Source organism: Manis javanica, chromosome 4, assembly GCF_040802235.1.
Source record: "Manis javanica isolate MJ-LG chromosome 4, MJ_LKY, whole genome shotgun sequence".
Classification (NCBI taxonomy): Eukaryota; Metazoa; Chordata; class Mammalia; order Pholidota; family Manidae; genus Manis; species Manis javanica.
Window position 1 is genome coordinate 18,643,082 of NC_133159.1, and position 24,729 is coordinate 18,667,810.

Consider the following 24,729-nt stretch of genomic DNA (forward strand, 5'->3'; position numbering starts at 1 on the left):
CTGCTAAGAACACTTCTACCATGTGAAGACAGCCCTCTGTGTTACTGTGGGCTGCTGTAACAAATTTCCATAGACTGGTGGCCTATAAACAACAGAGATTTTTCTTCTCACAGTTCTAGAGGCTGAAAAATCTGAGCTCAGGGTGCCAGCGTGGCCAGGCTCCTGGGGAAGGCCCTCTTCCCGGTTGGGACTGCCAACTTCCCATGTGACCTCTCACGGTGGAAGGGGCAAGAGAGCCCTCTGAGGTCCTTATTAGGGCATTAATCCCAGCCAGGAGCATTCCACCCTCAAGACCTAATCTCACAAATACCCTCCCTTCTAACACCATCACACTGGGGTTAGGATTTCAACCCATGAATTTTCACTCTCTAAGGTCCTCCCACACGCTCTTCACAACACTTACAGCTAACTATTCAACACATGTTTATCGAGCAGCTACTAGGCACCAGGCACTGTGCTAAAATGTCCCTTACCTGTTTTTCTGCTCTTTGCCTGCCTGCTGTCTGTGCCCCCAGATGTACTCCCCTTGGGAACAGGTGCCTTCCCTATGAGAAAACACCCAGCACCAGAATGAGTACCTGCGAGGCACACAGCAATTATTTATTGGCAAAACGAATAAAGGGAGATAGGGAAGGAGTCCTGGACAAGGATTCCAGGTTAAACGATCTGAGTTTAAGACCATCTCAGCTGCTGGGTGACCTTGGGCCAGTCACAGCCTCTCTGAGCCTCGCATTCCCCGGTTCTGAAGGTTTATTCCTGAGGGGAAAGCCTGAGACTCTGACCAGGAAGCGTTCGGAGCCCACCCAGGAAGCAGCTCTGTCCCTTGGACCTAGTGAGGGGGCAAAGGTGGCTTCCTCCTCTCTGCCCTCTCTGTGGTTCCCTCTAGTTCCAGGGGAAGCCAAGGTGAGCTGGCAGTCCCACCCCCAAGGGCCAGCAGCCCACACCCAGCCGCCAGGACAATTGTGGCCAGCTGGGCTGCATCTACCCCGCCAGCTCCCTGCCTCTGTGAAGCTGGAGAAGCCCAGCCGCTGCCCACATGTGGCTGTTTGATCAGGGAGCGGAGAGAAGGAGCTGGCAGCTCGATGCTGGGCCACGGTGCCAGCTGGGGCCAGCCGTGTGTGATGGTCTTGCTTGAGGGTCCAGATGTCCAAGTAGGGCCAGACGTGGTGAGATGTCAGGGTGCTGCTGCCTCCCTCCTCGCCGAGGGATAGCAAAAGAGGCCACAGGCCCAGCTCAGAGCCACATGTGGCTATAGGCTGTGGTAGGCAGATCCCTTCATGACCTACATCAGTTTTTGAAAAGGCACCTGCTAGACAACTGAATGCGCTCAGAGTGAGACGCTGACAGATGCAGAGCCCACGTGCCTCTAGGCTGACAGCCAAGAAGGGGGGCCTGGGCCAGAAGCCTGGAGGGCACTCCGGTGAGCTAGGTGGAATTTGACCATCAGGCCTGGGAGCCAGAGCCACAGCCAGGCTCAGGGTCCACAGAGGAGGAGATAGCAAGATGGACCGGGCTTGTCCTTGCCCCTTCTTGAGGGCCTCCCTGGTGACACGGTGTACAGAGCGCCATGCTCCCAGATTGCCCTAGACAGAAACTACTTTAGTCAGGAATCACACGGAAAGGGCACTGAGCCACTGATTCATACTAGGATGTCAATGACTAAGGGTGGATTAACAGGGCAAGGCTTCAGGTGGGGACAAAGCTTCTTGGGTTCAGAGCCTTCCAAGACGTTATCCAGGAAAATCAGTCCTAAGGGAAATGAATCATAGTCTCAAATGTGTATGTGTACGTATGTATGTGTGTATAAAGACTGAGAGAATTCCCTATCTGGCATCTTTTAAATATCTCAAGAGATCCTCAGCCTCAACATGTGCAAACCCAACTCAAAACCTTCTGTCTATCCAAGCCAGGTCCCCTCCATGAGGTCCCCAGCTCCCACAGGGTGCAGGCAGAAGCCCGCCCCTGAGCCCCATCTTCCTGTCCTATCTTTCACTAACTCTCAGAGATCTTACATCCGATCTGGCTGTTGAGTCTGTCTACTTCTCTCCTGAATGGTGGCAGTGACGCACTGCGCACAGAACATGAATGGAGGCCGTCAGTCCCTGCCCTCCTTCTCTTCCCATCCTGCTCCATCCAGCTGCAGGGGCAGGTGTGGACACTGCAGCCACACCCTTGCAAGTGAGCACCTCTCTGCCATCCTCAGGCCCAGGGGGACCCACACCAGCAGTGAGTGCCTCCTTTGGGGGGACTGGTATGTGGAAGAGGCCACGAGCCTTGGCATCATGCTCATGTGGGAAAGGACTGTAGGTAGAGGCTCTGGGGGGCAGGTGCCCTTGGCCCACAGACTCTTCTCCCTATTGGGAGGAAGGGCCAGAGCAGGGTGCCCAGCTGACACTGTGCTGCCTCTACTCTGACCTCTCCTCTGACAATCTTTTCTCTTTTAAGCAGCCAAGGGATCTTTTATAATTCCATCCAATCATGTTACACTCCCCTGCTTTAAATCCTTCCATGGCTCTCCACTGCTTTCAGGATAAATGCAAAACTCCTCCAGTGCTGCCTATGAGGCTGAGGGCCCAGCCCCTGCCAACCTCTCCATTCTTGTTTCTTTTCATGCCCCACTCACTCTCCACCCCAGTCATGCTGGCCTTCCTGCAGACCCAAACCGGTCAGGTGGCTCTACCCACAAGCCCTGGCACATGCTGTTCCCTCTGCCTGCGATGCTCTTCCCTCCAGACCTGGCCCAGTTCACTCTCCCACATCCTTCAGATCGCTGCTCTAGTGTCCTCTGTGCATGAAGCCTTTGGGATTTCCTGCCTCCATCAGTCTCCCAAATACAGGCTTTCATGACTCCAAGCCCCTTTCACTTTGGAGATGACTTGACATTTGCTTGCATGATGATTTGATTAACGTCTTTCCCCCCTACAAGGACTCATGCAGTCAGAGACTCTCTGTTTTTGCCTGTAGCCTGGCACCGGTAAGAAAAGCTGACATTTATTGCAGGCTTACCACATGCCAGGCACAGTGCTAAGAGTCCATGCATCATCCCATTGACAACCCTATGAAGTAGATCCTGCTATTTTGTCCATTTTGTAGATGAAGAAACGGAGGCACATGGGGATAAGAAACTTGTCAAAGTCACACTTAATAAGTTGTGGGGCTGGGATTCAACCAAGGCTGTGTCGTACTAGAGAGCATGGGCTTCGCCACTCATCTGTTGCCTCTCTCATAACATCGCCATCTACACTGCACATGCTCCACGAATAGGTCTCAAATGAACGGAAAGACACACATGCACACATGGTCCACAAGGGCACACACCAGGATGAGAGCAGATGTGGTTTCTGGTTGGTGAGATTAGAGACTTATTTTAGTCTTTCACTCACTTGTATGTTCCAATTGTTCTATACAAAACATGTATTTGTTGATGCCTTTAAATTAAGAAAGGAAACCTTAAAATCTCTTTACTCTTTTCAGAAGAAGAAAGAATGGACCAAAATCAAGATCCAGAGGAATGGGTATGCCTTTCCCTTCCATTCCCCCAAAGCCCTGCTTTGATAGATGATGCAAAGCATTTTCGAGCTGGAAGGTCCTCATGATGTGGCAGCAAGAATGTAGGTGCTAACTTCAAACAGTTCAGGGTCTGAATCTGGGCTTTTACTGTGTGGTTTGGGCCAGTTTTATAACCTCTCCAACCTCAGGTGACTGGCTGACCTATGACCTCTTCTGCAAAACAGGTCATTACTGCCTTACAGTACCCCAGGGATGCTGTGAAGACTGGAGAGAAAGGACATAAATGACTCAGTACCTAAATGACTTGGCACATAATAGATGCTCAACGAATCATGGCCATCAGACTTAGTGCAACCCTAGTGGACAGACAGGAGGCAGCATGGACACCCCTGGAGCCCAAGCACACACCCAGAAGCAGCCACATGCCCCGCCGCTGGCCCCACCTGAATCTCTCTCTGGGTCTTTCTGCTTGGCCAGCTGACCAAGGAGATGGACCACCTGAGATGACCCCAGGGTAAGCTGCAATGGGTGGGAAGGCAAGGACACAGGCCACCCAGATGGCTGTTTTCCTGCCTGCAGGCACCCAGTGACACAGAGGATGCAGCCCCCTCCTGCCACATCCTCACCACCCCCTATGAGGACAGAAGGCGCATTTTTCCACCTAGATGAAAACCCCAAATCAGCTTCTGGGGACTGTGGTTTGGAGAGCATCTAAGAGGATTCTCCTGTGAGGCCTGGGAAGAAACGCAGAGGGGGGCAGGGAGAAAGGGGGTGAGTGAGGAGGAGAGTGGGCCGCCTGGAGGCCCCTGCGGCTCATCTGGTATTTACTTCTGCCACAGCCTTGAATACCATCGCACTCTGAAGGAATTTCCAAGAAGATCGAAATTTGAGGAAATCAAAGTTTAATTAGTCACAGCTGTTGTAATGTATTCCAGGTGATGACTGGCAAGGCCGTGTCTCCCCTTCAGGCCTCCTGACGCCTCGCACCCTCTGCGGGGGCAAGTAAACAGTGGGGTGTTTGCAGCGGGAGCCCTTCCCCTGGGTCAGCTGGGCAGCGATGGAGGCAAGAGGGCCTCACGCTGCCTCCTGCCGCCTGGACAGGCATCTGCTGGAGCGAGGCAGGGTTTAGGCAGCCGTCTTCCTCCGCTCTGCCCCCTCCTTGCTTGGTTCCCATTTGGCTCTTTGCAAGGGAGAGCAGAGGCCACATGGGACCCTGGAGGGCAGAGACCAAAGGGAATGAGTCAGGTCTCAGCTCGCTCCTAAGTTACAGGGTGACCGTGGACAAGGCATTGAACTGAGAGACTGACAAAACGCCCAGGAGTCAGAGGGCCTGGGTGGGGATGCCGGTTCTGCAGCTCTACTCTGTGGCCTTGGGAAAGCTGGCGAACGTCTCTGAGTCTCAGCTGCCTCATCTATAAAACGGGATTAGGCCCTGCACTGCCCACAGGACTGTCGTAAGTTAAGTGAAGTCACGTGTGTCAAGTAACTTTTATGTGAAGGACGCTGGCACAGAGCTGACACACCATAGGAACTCAGGAACCAGAGTGGGCCTCAGTTTCCCCATCACCAAACTGGTATGGGGTTCCAACGCTGTAATAGAGGAATAAGCATTGTCAGCTCTTCAAAATAAAGCCAACCCTACAGGCATGCAAGGCTTAATCCGTCAGCGCTGTGCTCTTCAAAGGGGTCTGCTGAGTACCCTGCACCTGTCATGGGACTCCAGCTCCAGGGGGTGGGGGCGGGGAACCGACAGGAGTGGGAGGTAGGTTCACCCTTCTTGGTCTGTGCTAAGCCAAGCCATGTCACTGTGACCATTTACGGGAGGCCTGACTGGTATGCTGACACCAGCAGTGATCACAAACTGGTTCTGCTCTGTCCCAACCAAGTCTAGGGACAGGGATCTGGAGTGGGGCTTGCCCCAAGGACACAGCTGGCTGGTTAGTGGGCAGCGATCCTCCTGCTGTCCGTGGGAAGATCTCACGGGACACAGGCCCAGCCACAGTGGCTCGTGGACACTGGGCCATCTGCGGTGGCAGCTTGGCCCCACTCAGCTCCCCGGTGTCTGCAGCAGACAGTTCCCTTGGGAGTGGAGGTCAGGCCTGACTCCTCACATCCACGCGGTCTCTCCAGGGCCAGCTCCCCCACCCCCAACCAACCTCTCCCTCTCTTCCTCTAATTTTTTCCCAGCCCCAGGAGTCATTTCTACTCTAAGTTTTTGAAACTCAAAGCCAAGAATCTGTTCTTTTTCTCTCTGCATTTCTGCTGTGTCACCCTTTCCCGGAGGCAATGAGCAGGAAAGTCCAGCCAGCTGAAGGGAAGGATCAAGGGGTAGAAGGAAAGAGCAGAAACCAAACCTCTGAGTTAGCAGTTCAAAAACAATGACCTGCTTCATAGCAGAGAGAGCGCGTGTGCAGTTTCAAAGACGCAGCCCCAGGCACGCGTGTTTAACCATGTTGTTGTACAGAATATTTTCCTGAAATAAATGGATTCCTCGTGAAGACTGCCATATGTCCAGTAAATATCTTCCTCTCCCCTTGCGGCCTCTATTAGGAAGTGAAAGGGAGCGAGTGGCAGGCACCGCTGCTCATCCGTCCGTAGCTATCCCCCTACTTTTCTAATCAGTAAACCTGCTTCTACCTTAGAGGCTCAACATGCTAGCTGGTCACTTTCCTAGCCTCCCTTGCAGCTAGAGGTGATCTTGTGACCCAATTCTGGCTGGTGGGACCTGAGAGGAAGTTGGCTGAGGGGACTTCTAGGCAAGACTACCCTCTCTGGTTTAAGTTATAGCTTGGTTGTTTGCAGCCAAAAGCAGCCCAACTTAGGTTGAAAGAATGCTCTGGAATCCTTTCAGGTCTATGCTGTTCAGGGCTCTTTTTGGTTGCAAGTGGTCACCGGGATAAAATTTAAACTTCCTTAGCCAAACAGAGCAATTTTTAAGATTAATGCACATGGGTGTCTTGTGAAACTAAGCTGAAATATTGTCTCAGAACATTAAGAACCAGGGACTCCAAGAGCAACAAGATTCCCTCTCTGACTCTCATATTGTGTCACCCCCTATTGATGTAATAAATCCCTGCTAAAATCATTTATCACAAAACATCTGGTTGTACAGAATTAGTTGCTTTTAAGTTTTGATATGTCTTGAGGAAAAAAATGGTGAGTACATTTCTTAGCTTTAAAACTATATTTATAGTGAAGGAGGATTTTTTAAAAACTGATTTGTGCAGTCAATAATTCCCCTCTAGAATTCTAAGTGTGTGCCCACAAGGCTTCAAGGACTGGGAAAAATAGTTTCCTGGTTAAACGTTCACCACGGCATATTCTGGGTACACTGGGTATGGCTGATGGTGAGAAGCCTTCCGATGACACAAGGGAGAAGGAGCTCCCTTGCCAGTGGCTGTGAGGAACCAGTGAGTGCCTCAGATGCCAGTGGGGCACACTTCCCTTGGGGGGAACCTGGACTTCTGGTAAGTGGGAACCTTCTCTCCACAGAGCCTGCCAGTTCACTTTCCTAAAATGAGCTCAATCTTTGGTTTCAAATTCTCCGTGGGATGTCAGCGTAGGGAAAACTGTCAACATCATGGTTGCTACACGAACCTCGAAGTACACTTTGATGCAAATGTAAATTTGATCAGAGTAACACAGTTTTACGTGAAACATGACACATGGTGTGGGGATTTGTGTGTTTAAAACGCTGCAGTGATTCTAGGGCAGAAGGAACCACTACACAGAATGTGAGTCCTTTGACCCAGTCAAGGCCCATGTCTTATGAGTCACTGAGTTCCTGCCCCTAGAATATACAGGACTGGCACATACTAGGTGCTTAATAAATGTCCCCTGAGTCAATGAATGAGGAAGAGGGAAGGTGGAATGCAAAAACCGAGAAAGATTTTTCTGCAGGATCTTTCCCAACCATAAAATACCAAAGATGCTACTTCTACTCCTCTGTCTCTGGGAACAGGCCCCCCACACAGAGGTGGGGGTGGAGCACACAGGAACTGGGTGGCAACCAGAGCCCAGGGTGCTGACTGAAGCCAGGGTTTGGCCCAGACAGAGCAGCTTCTCGGGACCGCTGAGGCCCACAGGGAGGCTCAGCCACCCCTGCACTGGGCCCCATAGAGAAAACACATGTGTTTACTTGACCTGAATGACATGTTCATTGATTTCTCTGGAGCGGTTCATTCATAAAGGCAAATTGAGCCCCCCTCGTGGGAATACCAACGGCCTTTTAACAAGCTCCCCAAGGGGTGACTTCTGAAAATGAGTTGCTGATGAGCTAGAAATGGAGTTTGCCTGCCCAGCCTGGTCCTGTGGCCCAAGGGTGCTGAGCACCGGGCACAAGGTGCCATCGTGTGACGTTGGGGGCCTTGGCCTGGCCCAGCAGGCAGGACACAGTGGACAGGGCAGGAGTGGAATGCCCCCGGCTCCTGCACGCTCAGCTGCATCTGGGCAATTAAGGCAAAAGGGATTTGTTGCCCACACGTTCTGGATCAATGCTCCCCTGCATTAGCTCTGGTAGGTGAACGTGATGGGGCAGAGGGACTGAAGGACTATCTGAGCAGAAACATCCTGTGTTCTTCCTCGACGGCCTCAGCAGTTTCAGTTCTTGCTCAGACAATGTGGTTGCGCCTTGTGTTCGACGCAGAGAGGAGAGGTGACCTGCCTGAGGTCACACAGCTGGTGTTTTCACAGGGATTTGCAGTGCACAAGTAGGCACATCTACATCTTTAATCTCCCTCAGTCTGCACAACAAAAATATGGGGTCAGTATTGGTACCCACTATTTATTTTTTTATAACACTACTTCCCATTCTTTTTAAACTTGCCCTTATTTTTCCCTCACCTTCTATTTTAGGAAATACTTTATTTTCTTTTATCTTGCCGGATGACACTGTGTGGCTGGTCGTCAGACAGCATCTGGGACCCGCGGGTCTGGAGAACTCTGGCCCCCTCACTTTGATTGTTCCCTCTCCCCCCTGCCTCTTCCTTTTCCTCCTTAATCCCTTTTTTCCTCCTCCACGTGTATCTGTTATTTTTCTCCCTTCCCTTCTCCACTTTCATCCTCAAGGAGCAGCCTAGAGACTGGCCCCAAAATTAAGAAATAAGAGTTCTCATGCCTGTCCTGCCACCAGCTTACTGGCTGATGTGACAAGTGACAAGTCATTTCTCTCTGTGGTCTGGGTTCCTCATCTGGATGACCAGGGGTTGGTCTTTTGCCCTTTGAAATTGCTTCCAGCTCAGAGAGCCTGATGCGGTTACGACTCTCTGGTCCTCCGTTGGCTCACGGCTGAAGGATATGCATCTTGTGCTTCTGATCTGCTGGCTGATGTCTTAACTAGAGAAATTCGGGTGCTTAGTCAGAAGTCACACCGACGGGGACAGCCCGGTACGCATTCCCACTGGAGGGGCCACCCCCACAGCTCACTCGTGATTTCCACCACGATAAATCTCCAGGGTATTCCCCCTGGTGAGGAGGTACCTCCACGCACCCTCATTCAGGACTATGGGCCACCTCACTTGGTTCTCTGCTTATTGAGTGTGACGTGGCTGTCACTATTGATTCTGCATTATTGAGGGGGACGCTTCGTATTTCCTGTCAGGGACTCTGCTGGCAATTAAGATGTGCTTCCAGCAGGTGAGTGATGGAAACTTGGTGATGGTCTGAGCCTTTTATACTCCATTATTCTTTTGAAAAAATTGTTGTTAAAATTATTAAATTAATAGTAAGAGTTAAATGAGTACTAAAAAAATCAAGATCTTTAAGAAAAGCAACTCACAAACATAATATAATACATTCTCAAGACACTCACTCAACTCTGCATATTCTAACCCTGGTTTTTACCTGCAGATGTGTCAAAACACTTCTTCCAACTTTCCTGGAATGGGTATTAAGAAGAAAGTGCTCCCAGGGTGGGCTTGTGTTCTAGGATTTGCAGACTTTAAGGAGTGGGTATTTTAAAGCCCTCCTCTTTGTTTTCTCTAAGAAAAGGATGATTGCCTGCTTTTAACTTACCACAAAATAGATATTAGTGGTCCTGAGAAAATGGTCGTATGGCTGCCAGGTGCTGTATTAGTTTCCTATTGATGCTGTAACAAATCACCACAAATTGAGTGGCTTAAATGATACAAATGTATTACCTTAGAGTTCTGAGGGTCAGAAGTCTCAGTGGGCTAAGTCTCACTGTGGGCAGGGCTGCACTCCAACTGGAGGTTTTGAGGGGAAAACCCAGTCCTTGACTTTTCCAGCTTCTAGAGCTGCCCACATTCCTTGATTCATGGTCCTTTTCCATCTTCAAAGCCAGCAATCACATCATTCAACCTCTGCTTCTGTCACCACGTCTCCTCTGATACAACTTTCTTGCCTCCATCTTTCACTTACAACAACCAGTGGCATTACATTGGATCCACCAGGATAATTCAGGGTAATCTCCCCACCTAAAGATAGTCAAATTAATAGTTTAATTTATTATAGTTTAATAATTTATTTTTGATAAATTGATTAAATTATCAATAATGAATTTCTTCTTAATTATTACTGAACGTGGCAGCTTTAACTGGTACTTAACTCAATTGTAATTCATTTAATTAATTTGCAAAATTCCTTTTGCCCCATAAGGTAACATATTCATAGATTTGGGACTAGAACAAGGACATCTTTAGGGATTCCATTATTCTGCCTGCCTATAGATACCTTTTGACTTCAGGAAAACCAATGTGATGGCTTACAAAATAGCCACAGATTTCTTTATTTATGTCCCTTCTCAACATTTGGCCATTCCTTCCACATAAAGGTTGATCCTATTCTACTTTTTAAATTTGGACTTGGTGGTGTGACTTTCTTTGGTCAATGCAAATGTGATATAAGCAAAGGGTATTAGGGATTGCCTTCTCTTGTCACTCTTGGGAGCCCTGTGACCACATCCATGTCAACAAGTCCTATGTAGCCTGCTGGATGAGGAGGCGACATAGCTCAGTTACCTCTGTCACCCCAGCCAACAGCCAAGCACGTACCAGACAAGTGAGCAAGACTACTGCCTGTCAGCTGACTGTGGCACAGGGGTGAGCTCAGACAGGCTCGGTGGAAGAACAGACCAAGTTGCTCAAATTTACAAACCATAGGATCCTGAGCAAACACATGTCTGTTTTTAAGCTCTTACATTTTAGTGTGGCTTGCTTGTTACACAGCAAATGCTGACTGACACAACTCATGGCCCACTTTTGCCCAATCAGTAAAGGTTTTTCAGTTATGATATTTCCACGTCAAACATTTCTCCTGGTTCTGATAGATAATTCAGGAGAAATTCTTGTGAAATGAAATTTACATCCTCCCATTATTAGGGAGAAGCAGATACCTTTCCACTGATCAGTGAAAAACTAACAGAACTGCTTCCTAAACAAAGGTTTTAACAAAATTTAACAAAGCATTTCAAGTCTTCTTTTCTCTACTAGACTCAGTTCCTTTGAAGGCTGGAGCGATGCCTGTGGCTCAGGTCTTCATCACAGAGCCAGGCATGGATGGTATAGAGCTTAAGGGCAGGGGTACTGGAGTCAGAAATATCTGAATTCAAATCCTGACTTAACCTGTAATTATAAGAACTTAGGCAAGTTGCTTAACCTCTCTGTGACTCATTTTTCTCAGCTGTAAAATGGGGATAATGAAAGTACATACCACACAGGATTGTTATGAGAATTACATCCAACACTAATGTGCAAGCACTTAGAATGTCAGGTACAAGCATTCAAAAGTATTAGAAATTATTATTACAGAGTAGGGCACATAATAGATACTCAGTAAAGACTTGTCCATTTGAACCAGGAAGCAAAATTTCTGGGGCCCAAATGTAGGCAAACTCCATTTCTGGAACAGCGTGAGGAAGCCTGAGACATTGTGGGTCAAAGAACTGTTAGCTCTTCTCATCTAGAAGTTAACTTTCATCAGCTCTTAGCCCTCGGCTCCTGTGTAGACTCTGATCCACAGTTGCACCAGAGTGACTGAAGCCCGTGGGACCTTCATAATTCAGTACTTACCCCCATGATAATTAGTCTCTACAGACGCCCTGCACCTGGACCATGAGCCACATCTCCCATAGTCAATGCACCAAAATGATGGCATGTGGCTGCCAAGGCTAGGTCATGTGACTTCCACAGCTGCAGCCTGGGCCTGTTGGAAAGCTTGCCCTGGATGAAGCCAGACACCGCATAAGAAGTCCAGCTCGCTTGATTCCACCACACTATAAGAAAGCTCACTAACCACATGGAGATGCCATGTGGCAAGAGAGATGCCTGACCAGCCTCCAGATGTTGTAGCCGTCCTGCTAAGGTGCCAGACCTGTGAGTGAAGAGGCCATTTCGGACACCCAGCCAAGTGGAGCCCTTAGATCCCTCCAGCATCAGTTGTCATCTGACCGCAGCCCCAGAAGAGACGCAAGCCGGAACCACTCAGCTGAGCCCCATCAAACCCGCAGAACTGTGAGAGATAATAAACAGTCGTTTTAAGCCACTGGGTTTCAGAGTGGTTTATTATACAGGAGTAGATAACCAGAAAATCTCCCAAACTTACCAAGAGCTCATTCTGCCAGCCGTTTTTTTTTCATTGATTCAACTCACAAACATTGGAGAGAAACAAGTCAGAGTCCAGTATTGGGCCCTGTGGGACTTCACATTCAAGCAACATTTGAAATCTGTGGCTTTAGGCCAGGCACCACGCCAGGCACTTCCACACATTTTATGTTATTTAAACTACTAGTTATGAGCTGGGACCCTGCTATCAGACTGCCTGAGTTCAAGCTCTGGCTTCACCACTCACAGTCTGATGACTTTGGACAATTAGTCTAACTTCTGTTTGCCTCACTTCCTTCATCTATAAAATGTGGAGGATAATAGCACAATCCCACAAGGCTTTGGGAGGATTAAATGAAAGATTTCACGTAAAATACTATGTGCCTAGTCACAGAGTACACATTCAGCAACCAGGAAATACTGTTGTAAATATCACTGTGACTACAGCCAGCTCCTGCCTTTGAGGAACCTAGGGAAGCAATAAGATATGGGCAGAATTGCCTTCCAGGAGTAAAGCAAGTATCTGTAAGTGTTTTCAATGTATGAGCTACTCAATCACAAAATTAAAAAGAATCCCAGAAATGAGAAAGCAGGGAGATAAAGTGCTGCAGGTGCTCCAGTGTGGGAGAATTGCCTCGGGCTGAGATGCTGAAGGAAGGCTTCCTAGAGGAGGCAGTTTTTGCGCCAGCCCAGTGAGAGCTGGGGAGGCCTTCAGCATCGGGGAGGGGGAGTGACCCCTCCAGGTGGTGGGGACAGCTGTGCGAACCCAGGCCACCAAGGAACCTACATGTTGGCTGATGTGGCTGGAGCATGGAGTGTAGGAAGGGAGAGATGAGACGAAGGTAGACTGGGGCAGATCATGATTGGACCACTTCCTATGCTTATTTCTTCACTGGAGCCCGCAGAGAAAGCCAAGCATGTTAGCCAGGGAGGCTGCCCAAAGTGGCCCCCCTCCCTGGGGAGGGAGCAGTAGGAATCAGGTGCCGGCCCCAGCCTGGCTCAGCACCCAGAGGAGCCCAGAGCTCCGGGCAACCACTCCATCACGCTCATCCCTATGCCTTCCTCGGCACCTACCATTTCTCTCCCTCTAACCTGCCTTCTAAAATCTGCGCATCACTTCTCAAGTCCTGCCTGGCTGGCCCACTACTTTGGGGGCTGCCTGGCACGAAGGTCCACTTCTTGCCTGCTGCCAGAGGGGCCTTGAGTGTTGAAATCCTTCCATTCCTCAAGGCCAGAACTTGATTATGTTATTAATTAAAGCAAGATGCTGGGCCTAGAAGATTTATTTTCTTTTCCATATCTGTGGCTGTAAATGCCACTCAGGGAGCTCAAAGGCCCATGTCAGCCTGAATCAGGCTCCTGAACAGACGTTTTGTTCCCAGTTGGGTCTCTCTGGCCCCTCCTCCTCAGTACCAGGAAGGAAGTGTGTGTTATGATACCCGCTCCTCACCCCAATTTCCTTTGCTCCATCTGCATGAGGCAAAAAGGGGGAAATACCTGGGCAGCATGGCATGGGGAGAAAATTTTCCAAGAAATTCGTTTAAAATTTCTGCCTCATCATTATAGGACTTTCACGTTTCTATTTTTAGCTGCACAAACGAGGCAAGCCCACAGTCCCCTCATCTACCCAGCCCCAACCTTTGTTTATACAAAGCACATGCTGAAATCATTATTTCAAAACTTCCAAACTCATAATTGCTCAGGTAGGTGAAGAATGCAGCCTTTATGGATACAGCTTACAGAGGAGCCAGAGTGTTCCTAGGAATCTATGGCTTATTCACATTTGCGTCCCCCTGCAGTTAGCCCGCACTGAACCCCTGGAAGGCCCAGAAGAATTGAGCAACTTAGAGCCGGAGAAGGCATTATCGATTGCAGAGTCCAAGCACTCTGAGAAGAGGAAATGGAGGCCTAGGGTACGGATGAGGTACGTCCAGAGGTCCACAGGATATCAGCGTCATTGCTGGGCTTCAAACCCAGATGTCCTGACTTCAATGTGTCATTATTGATTCTATTCTGCTATGAAAAATCTATCTAAAGTTGGACTGCCAAGTCCGAATAAGACCTTGAGCAAGTCACCAAACTCCTCTGTACCTCAGTTTCCTTATCTGTAAAATGGGGATAACAAAACTACTCACCTGAAGAGATAGGCGTAAGGATTCACTGAGGGCCTGGAAGAAAGGAGCCCTAGTTTGGGGCTGGTCTCCCCAGCAAGCAGAACCAAGCCATTAGCCCCGCCCAGGAGGTCATGTTTTCCCATATCTCAGGTCCCTTTTCTTTCCATGCAACACGGACCACAGAGTGTTTTTCTCACAGCTCTGGGCATCTGGAGTATTTCCCCTCCCCGCTGTCTTTTAGAGGCACCACTGAGCATGGGGGCAGCTGCCCATGTTTGGCCAGTACCACTGATTGCTTCAGCTCACCTGGGAACCAGGCCAAGCTCTTTCTTCATTTGGTCCTAAATAACACCCCCTGAGGCCACACTGAGGAGCGGAGGAAGGGCGTCAGTTTGAGAAAGGTAATTACGTGGGCTTCTGCCTTGTTATCTGTTCATGTGCTTTACCTGTGCCTCCTGGACCAGACCCCAGATAAATGATTTCCATCGTATAACTTGAAGCATTAAAACAAGCATTTTGATTTGGCACCTCTGACAGTGCACAGCTGTACTATGGGCATGCCTGACACCATCCAGTCAGTCAGATCATACGGTGTAAGGGGCAGAGAAGCTGCTAGATCAGCACCATGTGTACTCGGGTGCTAGGCATTTTTGCTTGTGGGCCCTTTCTTTCATAAAAGAATGTAAAATTTTATTTTATCATTCCATTGGTATGAAGATAGATATAATCTAGGCTGGATTCATTACTTTTATATTCATTATTTTCTTTTGATTTTTAAATAAACCTAAATATTTTTCTGGACCCCAGAAAGTATTGTGGGTCCTAGGCCTAATGGATAAGCAGGTCCTGCTTGCACCTCAGCCTGGACCCACTGCAGAGCCTTCCCTTGCCCTGGACCCATTCAAAACTGGAAGCCTCCTAAGTCACCTAAAAAATACGTCAGAGTACTCTTAGCCAGTGTGGTAAATGCTGCCCCTAAAGGATGCCACCAGGAATTATGTCTATTTCTTAGTGGTAAGGTGTATAAGGTACAATAATTTGTCCTTTACTTGTGAGATGTACTAGCATTTCCCAGACCACTATATCCCTCCAAACTTCAACAATATGGCAGGTCCTTGAATCTTCGTGGGGTTTACCTCCCACTCTGTGACACATATGTGTCTTTTTAAGGTATCTTGGTATCTACTCCTTGCTCACCAAGTTCATTAGCATGATATCATCGATATAGTTGACCAATGAAATGTTCTGCAGGATATTAAGACAATCAAGAGCCCTGTGGACTGTATCCCATCAGAAAGCAGGAGAGCTAACAGAGCCCTGGTACAAGACAGTATGTGTACTGCTGCCCCTGCCACCTGAAAGCAAGTGGCTTTTGATCTCTGATCTCTCCTGATAGCAGCCAAGAAAAATGCATTTACCAGGTTAATAGGCACATACCAAGTCCAGAGGGTACAGATCTGCTCTTGGAAACATAACATATCCAGCATAGAAGCTGGGATTGGAATTCCCCCTTTGTTAGTTTATGGTACCCTATAACCCATTCAAGCCAGATCGGTGAATTGAATAGGGATATGACGCAGATCACCACCTATGCACCCTGTAAATCTTTGTTAGTGGCACCAATCTCTGCAATTCCTCCCAAAACACACTATTGCTTCTGAATTACCATCTTGGCCAGGAGTGACAGTAGGAGAGAACTTCAGGGGCTTCTATTTGACATCTCTTACTGTAATGGCTTTTACTCTACAGGTCAGGGAAACAATGTGAGTGTCCTTCCAGCTGCCAAGTACCTTGTTCCCAAGTAGATACCCAGGGACCTAGGAAATAACTTTCAGAGCAGGTCTGCAAACACTAATGTGAAACATCCTTGGGCCCAAACTTCATTTGTCACTTGGCTTCCATAAACCCCCTAACTGAAGGACCAGTAACAGCATTTCAGGTCCCTGGTATCAGGGTCAGATTAGCCCCGTTATCAAACAGTACTCAAAATGTCTGTTTCATAAGTACAGAGTTAGCCTAGCCAATGACCACCGGTTCTCTTGGGGAAGAATCAGAGCACCATCCCCAGTGATACCAGGGAGCCCACTTCCATGGCAGCATCTCCCATGATCAACTCCAGTCCATGGAGACAGCGGCTATGGGGCGTCTCACTGACACTGGGGCAACCATCACCAGGGCAGGTCTTACTGCCTTAGTTAGGGAGTGTCTTCTGGACCCTCTTGGGGAACACAGTCAGCTGGTGGGCTCTCAGGTTTTAAATACTACACCCATGATAACATTACCGCTCCTCTGAGTCTTCTGATCCCTTAGTTACTAGTAAGCCAAGGAAGTTCTGACAGATGCATTCCACTTACCGTAGTCCAACATCATGTCCAAACCTCAAAGAGCATCTCATTCCTCCTTCTCCACTAAGAAAGTTGGCTTAAGTCTGTTATCCCACATATCCAGCACCCCCAAGAGGGATCTTAAGCTATAAAGAATTGAATTACCTTAGAAACACTTTGAAGATGGCATCTCACCCCTGCCCGGGGCTATCCGCTCAGAGCAGTGTTTCTCAGAGCCTCACCTGAACTGCACAGCCCTGCCCCGGCCTCACCCCAGCCAAAGCTGCTCTTTTCAGGAGTGCACACCTAACCCAAGGGGTGTACAGATTCTCTGCCCTGGGCACCTGAAATTTGGAAGAAGCCTAGCAACAGGGGGTCTCTGGGGCTAAGATGCCGGGTTGTAAGCTCCCAGGCGCAGACACTGTCTAGTTCTCCCCTTGCATCCCAATGCCTGCAATAGTGCCAGGCCGCAACAGGTTCTCAATAAATATTACTGAGTGAATATTCTTTGCTGGAACCTGCAAGCAGGTCACCAAATGGCCTGTTAGTGCTGAGATATCTTGGTCTCTTCCCTCCCAAGCTCACTCTTCTTTTGAATCTATCAGTTACTTCAGTACCCATAAAAGTACCAATGGGTTTTTTTCCCCTTAAAAAAAGACAGTTTCTATTGTTTGCAGCCAAAAATATTTTAAACACAGCAAGATAAAATTTCAGTCACTGGGGATTAACCCAAAACGCTTTTCTCACATTACCCCAACTCTCAGCTATACTCAACACAGTTGACCTCCCAATCCCAGAGACTTCCTTTCGGTGGCACCCGTGACACCAGACTTCCCTGGATGTCATCCTGACCCACAGGCAGCCCCTCCTCCTCCTCCTCTGTCAGAACTCCAGAGACCCCAGGGGTTATGGGTTGAATTGCACACCCCAAAAGATGTTGAAGCCTTAACCCTCAGTACTTGTGAGTGTGGCCTTATACGGAAATGGGGCCTTTGCAGATGGTCCAGTTGAGATGAGGTCATTAGGGTGGGCCCTAATCCAATATGACGGGTATCTTTATAATAAGGGGAACTTAGAGACAGAGAAAGAGGCACACACAGGGAAAATGCCAGGTGAAGGTGGAGACTGGAAAGATGCATCTATAAGCCAAGGAATGCCAAAGATCTGCAAAGCACCAGGAACTAGGAGAGAGGCGTGAACATTCTTCCTCACATCCCTCAAAGGGAACTGATCCCTCTAACACCTTCATCTTGGACTTCTAACTTCCAGAACTGTGAGACAATTATTTCTTTTGTTTAAGTCACCCAGTCTGTGGCATGTTGGAACAGCCATGGGCAGCTGACGGGCCAGCGCACACCCAGGCTCTCTCCTTTGAACAGTCTCTGCTAGGTAGTCTCCTCTAAATGGGTAGCTTTCAACACTATCTATATGCTGATGACTCCCAAATGATGTCTTTGGTCTTGATCTTGCCTCTGAGTTTCAGACTCTTACGTCCAGTTGTTTCCTGGTCAACTCCATTTGGATGTATAAAAGGCATCTCAAACTTAAGATGTTCAACAAATAAGTTTTCATTTTCCCCACCCAAATCTGCTCCTCCCCTTAACACTCCATTTCATCCCCAACCTTCCCGTAGCTCAAATCAAGAATTTGGAGCCATCTTTAATTCTGTTCTTTCCTTCATCCCCTCCACACCCAAGCCATCCACAAACAACTCCTGCTGACTTTACGTCAAATACGGAAGTCACATCTATCTTCTCTCTGTCCCCATGCCCTCTGCCCTTGTCCAATCCAATGTAGCCTCTCACTTGGCCTGTTTCTCATCTTCCCAAATGGCCTGTTTCCCCTGCTCCTCTTACCACACCCCCCACCAATCCATTTTCTTCCCAGTGGCCAGAGTGTTGGCTTTTAAAATGTATTTTTAAAATATAAATCAAACCATGCTTAAACCCCTCCAGTGGCTTCCCATGTTACAAAGACACCTGGACCCCAAGCTTCTAAGCTACTCACCTTAGAGAGACTCTCTGACCTCAGCACATGCTGCTTTGCGTGACCTCCCTCCACCCCAGGCCCACTGGCATTTTTTTTTTCTATTCCTTGAGCACTTCAAGGTCTTTCCTGCCTCAGGGCCTTGGCATGTGCCTTTCTCTCTGCCTGGAGAACTCTAGCATTTGGCACTTTGTATGGCTGCTACCTCATCATTTCAATTCCAGCTCTCCTCATCCAGCCTTTAGAAAGAGAGGTCTTCTCAGACAGCCGAAGTCTCTTGCTCCACACCCTGTTACCCTGGCTGTACACCTCACAGCACTTTATCCTATCTGGGATGAACTTGATTATATATTTCTGTGCCAACTATTTACTTTCATCAAAACACCACACCAAGTAAACACACATGCACAAACACACACACGAAGGCCAGGACTTTGTCCCTCTCATTCACCAGTATTCATAGTCGGTGTTCAAATAAACATTTAGTGAGTAAGTGAATGAAGAATGAATACATCCTCAAATCATGGCACTGACATGTAAGGCAGGCCCAGCCTCCCTGCCCCCACGTCTGTGGTAGTCCAGACCTTCGGACATCCACAAGAAGGTGCTTTTAAGGACATGTGACCCCCAGCTTTCTATGCATCATGCTCCCTCTCTGTCTCAGTTTCTCATTTATAGAGTGAAAGAATTAATTTACAAGGTGATATATTCCATCTCCAAATCTGTGGTTCACGTCCAGTTTATACCAAGTGACTTTCACCTAGACCAGCCACTGCCAGGGGCTGAGCAGACCCACATTCAGGAACCAGGGTGAGACAGTGGACACGGGGGCCGGTAGAGAGGAACAGGCCTCATGGCATCACATGTGTCATCTTCACAACCTCTGGCCAAGGTTGCAGTTTTACTGCTGTTTGGTTCGTGTTTGTCTCCTCCGTTACACTATAATGAGCTCTGTGAGGGCAGATGCCATGAATGATTTATTCACCAGGTATGCCCTACATCAATGGTGCTCAAACTTTTCTATATTGGAACCCCTTTCCACTCTTAAAAATTGTTGGCTTTTGTTTATACTAGTTATATCTAGAGATCAGATATAACTGGTAGCCATGTGACTATGTTTGGAGAATTTGTTGGTTGTCACAACTTGTTGGGGGAGGAGGGATGTGACACTGGCATGAGTGGATAAATGCCAAGGATGCTTCTAACATCCTACAGTGTGCAGGACAGACCCCATGACAAAGAGCTATTAGTCCAAAATGTCAATAGTGCCAAGATTGAGAGATCTTGTGAGTATTTATCATATTAGAAATACAACAAATAATTTAAAATACTAATCCATTGTAAATAATTATGATAAACTTATTCCATGTCAGCATAATTTCTTAAATAACCATATTTTTACAAAACAAAAATGTTAGTGAAAAGAATGCACTGCTTTGTTTTGTAAATTTCTTTAATGTCAGGGCTTAATAGAACACAACTGTATTTCTATATGTGTTTCTGTATTCAATCTCTTCCAATATATTGCTTTTGTGGAAATGTATGAAGGAAATCTGGCCTCACACAATATGTATCTGGAAAAGGATAGTGTTTTAATAAATTGCCTTTTTAGATAACCATGCATATTCTTTGTTATTACACCAAAACTCAGCAATGGCAATTTCTTAAAGGTTATTACAATGTGGAATCTTAAACCATATCCTTGAATTTTTTATATTCAGTTATTTTTAAAATCCATTGGTTTGTCTTGAACTTTGAATGAATCTTTTGCCCATTGGATTGAATTGTATCCATCACATGTGTTGTGGATTGAATTGTATCCACCACAAATTCATATGTTGAAGACTTAACCCCCAGTACTTCAGAATGTGGCTTTATTTGGAAATAGGGTTGTTGCAGATGTTATTAATTAGGATGAGATCAGATAGGAGTAGGGTGAGCCTTAATCCAAAATGGCTGGTGTCCTTATAAAAAGGGGAAGTTTGGAGTCAGACACATACAGGGAGATGCCATATGAAGATGAAGGCAGATGTCGGGTGATGTGTCTACAAGCCAGAGAATGCCAAAGATTGTCAGCAAACCATGGGAAACTAGGAGAAAAGCATGAAGCAGATTCTTCCTCAGAGCCCTTGAAAAGAACCAGCCTGCCAACACCTTGATGTTGGACTTTGAGCCTCTAGAACTGTAAGAGAATAAATGTTGTTTAAGCCAAAGTGCCAGTTTACGGTACCATTTAAGGCAACCCGAAGAAATTAATACGTCATGCACCAGCCATTTTGATACAAGTGGTTCATTGAATTATGCAGATCCCCCAAATGTTGACATATTTCATTACATGATACCCAAAATCACATTTGTTAATACCATCACAGATATCATCAGAAAACTCTTCCCGCATTGAGAAGCTGTCAAGCTTTCACCAGCAGATACAAGTTTTCCAAAATTCTAATTGTCACTTGGAAGCTCAAATCTTATCATTTGATAAGATCAAATGCTGTCAGTTGTTTTCCTGAGAGTATGGGCTCATTTGGTTCATATTCAAGAAAATATCTACCAGATACCCCAAGTCTGCATAACCAAAGTTTTCCAGTCGTTCTTTCCAGTAAATACGGTGATCCATGAAAGAAGCAGCTAGTTCAGCCTGTCACTCAAAGAATCACACCAGTGTTGGTTCTCAGGACAACCATCAGACTTCTGTACGCAGCCTTCTGTGCTTCCCATTTCCTCTCACAGAATACTAAAGACACGTGTACTCAAGGATCAAGATTTAATAAAACTGATTTTGTTTTGCATGCTTTTACAGTGAGTGCATGGAAATGAAGACAACGATGGCCCTAGGACCTTGGGTACCACTGCCTGGATTCATGTTAGGACAGCAGCAATTTTACCCACTGTTTGTTTTGCACCATCAGTACAGATGTCACCACAGTGAAAAATAACATCCTAGTGTTGTTATTAAAATATCTTTGGCTTCTCAGAGACCCCACCAGAGGCCCATGGACCAAACTTTGAGAACCATTGTTCTACATCAGGCATACTGGTAACAGCCAAACAAATCTTTGCTGAAGGAATGAGTGAATGAGTGAATGAAGTAAATAAAGGAGTAGAGAATGAGAGATGGAAGGCCTAGTTTGTTTCTGCTGCTGGCTTTCTGTGTCATCTGAAAGACTGAGCCCTACATGACTGGATTTTCAGCTGAAGGCAGCTAATAGAGGGCTCTGCAATGGGTTTGAAACATTTACAGAAATAAGTATAAAGGGAGAGTTAAGAACACCCTCATTAGATGTTCTAACAATATATTAAGCATGGCAAACCTAAATTTTTACTTTGCATTTTCCGGATTTTGAAGGTACCCACAATAGGCAACTTCCTCTGAATACAACCAATGTCTCATCAATTGTCATCAACTGTCATATCATGTATGAACCAGGGACACTTGCATCTTGTAAATACTGATTTCAGATTCAAAATACATCTCTACTAGGTTCTAGCTTCTCATCACTTCTGATTTCCCTTCTTGCACTTGTAAATTCAAAATGCAATACTCGAAGAAATGTTTGAAACAATTGATGGTTCATAATTTTGTTGAAAAGAGGACAGTCATTTTCTTGGCCCCATAATTGCAAGAGAGTTGTGTTTTCGGGTTTATAAGCAACAATCAGAATGAGCAATTCAATGATTTTTAAAATTTCTACACCAGGTACTTCCTTCCACTCACTTTTAATTGATACCTGCCTCTGCATTTGTGCACTTATGAACTATATCAAGCAGATGTCAGTATCTTAAAAAATGAAAGAATACAATGACAATCCTTTTAGTAAAACAGAATAGTCCAGGTTCTTTTCCTCCCTACTGAGTGACTAACTAGATGAGAATGCCATGATTCCTCTTTCCCTCAGAAATACATTGTTTACTCACTGATTCTTGTTTGAGAAAAATCATGTAGGACATTGTCATCTGAACACTCGCAATCTGAGATTTCACTTATGTGACCAATTTTACCAGCATCATTAACTCGTGTTGAGTCATGCTATCTGTCTCTCTGCATTTATCTTCTGAATCATCTAATTATTTTTGAAACATTTTCCTCTGTCAGTTTTCTTCTCTTTGTCAGTATGGGTGAAAGAGAAAAATTCTGGTACCTCAAAAGTTTAAGTTAGACTATAAGATGGTGTCTCCTGTCTTCTCTTTATATCTTCTGACAATGTAGTATTTGGGGCAACTGTATTAAATTCTTATTGCTGCTGTAAAAAATCTCCACAAATTTGGTGACTTAAAACAATACAAATACATTGCCTTACAGTTTTAAAGGAAGTCTGAAGTGGGTCTCACTGGGCTAATATCAAGCTGTCGGCAAGCCGTGTTCCTTCTGGAACCACTAAGGGAGAATTACTTCCTTGTCTTTTCCAGGCTGCCCACATTCCTTGGCTCATGGCCCCATTCCTCCTTCTTCAAAGCCAGCAGTAGCTGGTCAACTCTTTTTCATGCTGTATCACCCTGGTTCTCTGCTGTCATAGTCACATCTCCTTCTCTGACTCATTAAGGGACCTTGTGATTATGTTTTGCCAGAGGTAATCCAGGATAATTTCCCATCTCAAGGTCCTTAATCACATCTTCAAAGTCTCTTTTGCTGTATCAGGTAACATAATCACGGGTTTCAGGGATTAGGAGGTAGACATCTTTGGGAGGCCATTATTCTGCCGACAATAGCAACACAGTAAGAAAACTGTAGATGATACAGCAGTGATGATTTATGTCGCTATTACATTATCCTTCCAGATAATTCCATCATCATTCCATCTTCTAATTATTTTAGTCTTTTTAGCATCGTTGAGAACAGTTGATGAGTAATGATGAAATAATTTCTAGGAAGAGAAAATAGCCAATTTTTCAAGAGATGGGAAAAATAAGATCACCAAAATACCAAAATATATCTTAGATTAATATAGGTGGCCAATGGACTCACAGGGTAATTACACAATAGAGCAATATTTTTCTATTTAAAATAGTAAGTACAATTTCTCTTCATTCTTTGGAAGATCTATAAGGAATAAGAAAAGCTATGGAACATCAAGCCTTATAAATATAACTGCTCAAAAAAGAAATTAAATCAGAATCAGGTACAAAGGATCCTGATTATGCACTCAGGGTTAGGCTCTACTAAACAAAAGCCTTTTCTACTCCCAAATAAAACATTAGTGCAGTGGTATAAGTCTAGATCTTGAATTCTGAACATCAAGGTAAAAATGTGCTGGGGAAAAACAAGTGGGCAGAAAGGGCTGTATTCATTAGGGTTAGATAAGCTGCTGTAACACAAGTAAACCCCCAGATACTTTAAGACCAAAATAGCAGCAGCACACTTAACAGCAAAAAGCTGAAAGCTTTTCCTTTAAGATTGGGAATAATACAAGGATGCCCACTCTCCCTACTTTCAGTCAACATAGTTTTGGAGGTCCTAGCCACAGCAATCAGACAACACAAAGAAATAAAAAGCATCCGGATTGGTAAGGAAGAAGTTAAATTGTCACTGTTTGCAGATGACATGATATTGTACCTAAAAAACCCTAAAGAATCCACCCAAAACTACTAGAACTAATAACTGAATTCAGAAAAGTTGCAGGATGCAAAATCAATACACAGAACTCTGTTGCATTCCTATATACTAATGATGAACTAGCAGAAAGAGAAATCAGGAAAACAATTCCATCCACAATTGTATCAAAAAGAATAAAATACCTAGGAATAAACCTAACCAAGGAGGTGAAAGTCCTATACTCTGAAAACTAGAAGACACTCCTGAGAGAAATTAAGGAAGACACCAGTAAATGGAAATACATCCGGTGCTCATGGATAGGAAGAATTAATATTGTCAAAATGGCCATCCTGCCTAAAGCAATCTACAGATTCAATGCAATCCCTATCAAAATACCAACAGCATTCTTCAACAAACTAGAACAAATAGTTCTAAAATTCATATGAAACCACAGAAGACCCCAAATAGTGAAGGCAATCCAGAGAAGGAAGAATAAAACTGGAGGGATTATGCTCCCCAACTTCAAGCTCTACTACAAAGTCACAGTAATCAAGACAATTTGGTACTGGAGGAAGAACAGACCCATATAGGTCAATGGAACATAACAGAGAGCCCAGATATAAACCCAAGCATATATGGTCAATTAATGTATGATAAAGGAGCCATGGATATACAATGGGGAAATGACAGCTTCTTCAACAGTT

The 24,729-nt window shown here is 46.1% G+C and overlaps 1 long non-coding RNA gene across 2 annotated transcripts; it reads right to left on the bottom strand.

Annotated features, from left to right (window-relative positions):
• Window positions 1-4,431: 4,431 nt before the first annotated feature.
• Window positions 4,432-14,369, bottom strand: LOC118972326 (uncharacterized). Of its 2 annotated transcripts, XR_005061232.2 has the most exons (4): window positions 14,204-14,369; window positions 11,538-11,976; window positions 9,648-9,944; window positions 4,432-4,723 (listed from the first exon to the last, which is right to left on the bottom strand). It is a non-coding gene; the product is annotated as an uncharacterized lncRNA (long non-coding RNA). The 2 variants fall into 2 exon arrangements; XR_005061231.2 differs by lacking the exon at window positions 4,432-4,723 and having other exon boundaries at window positions 9,348-9,944.
• Between the last annotated feature and the right edge of the window lie 10,360 nt (window positions 14,370-24,729).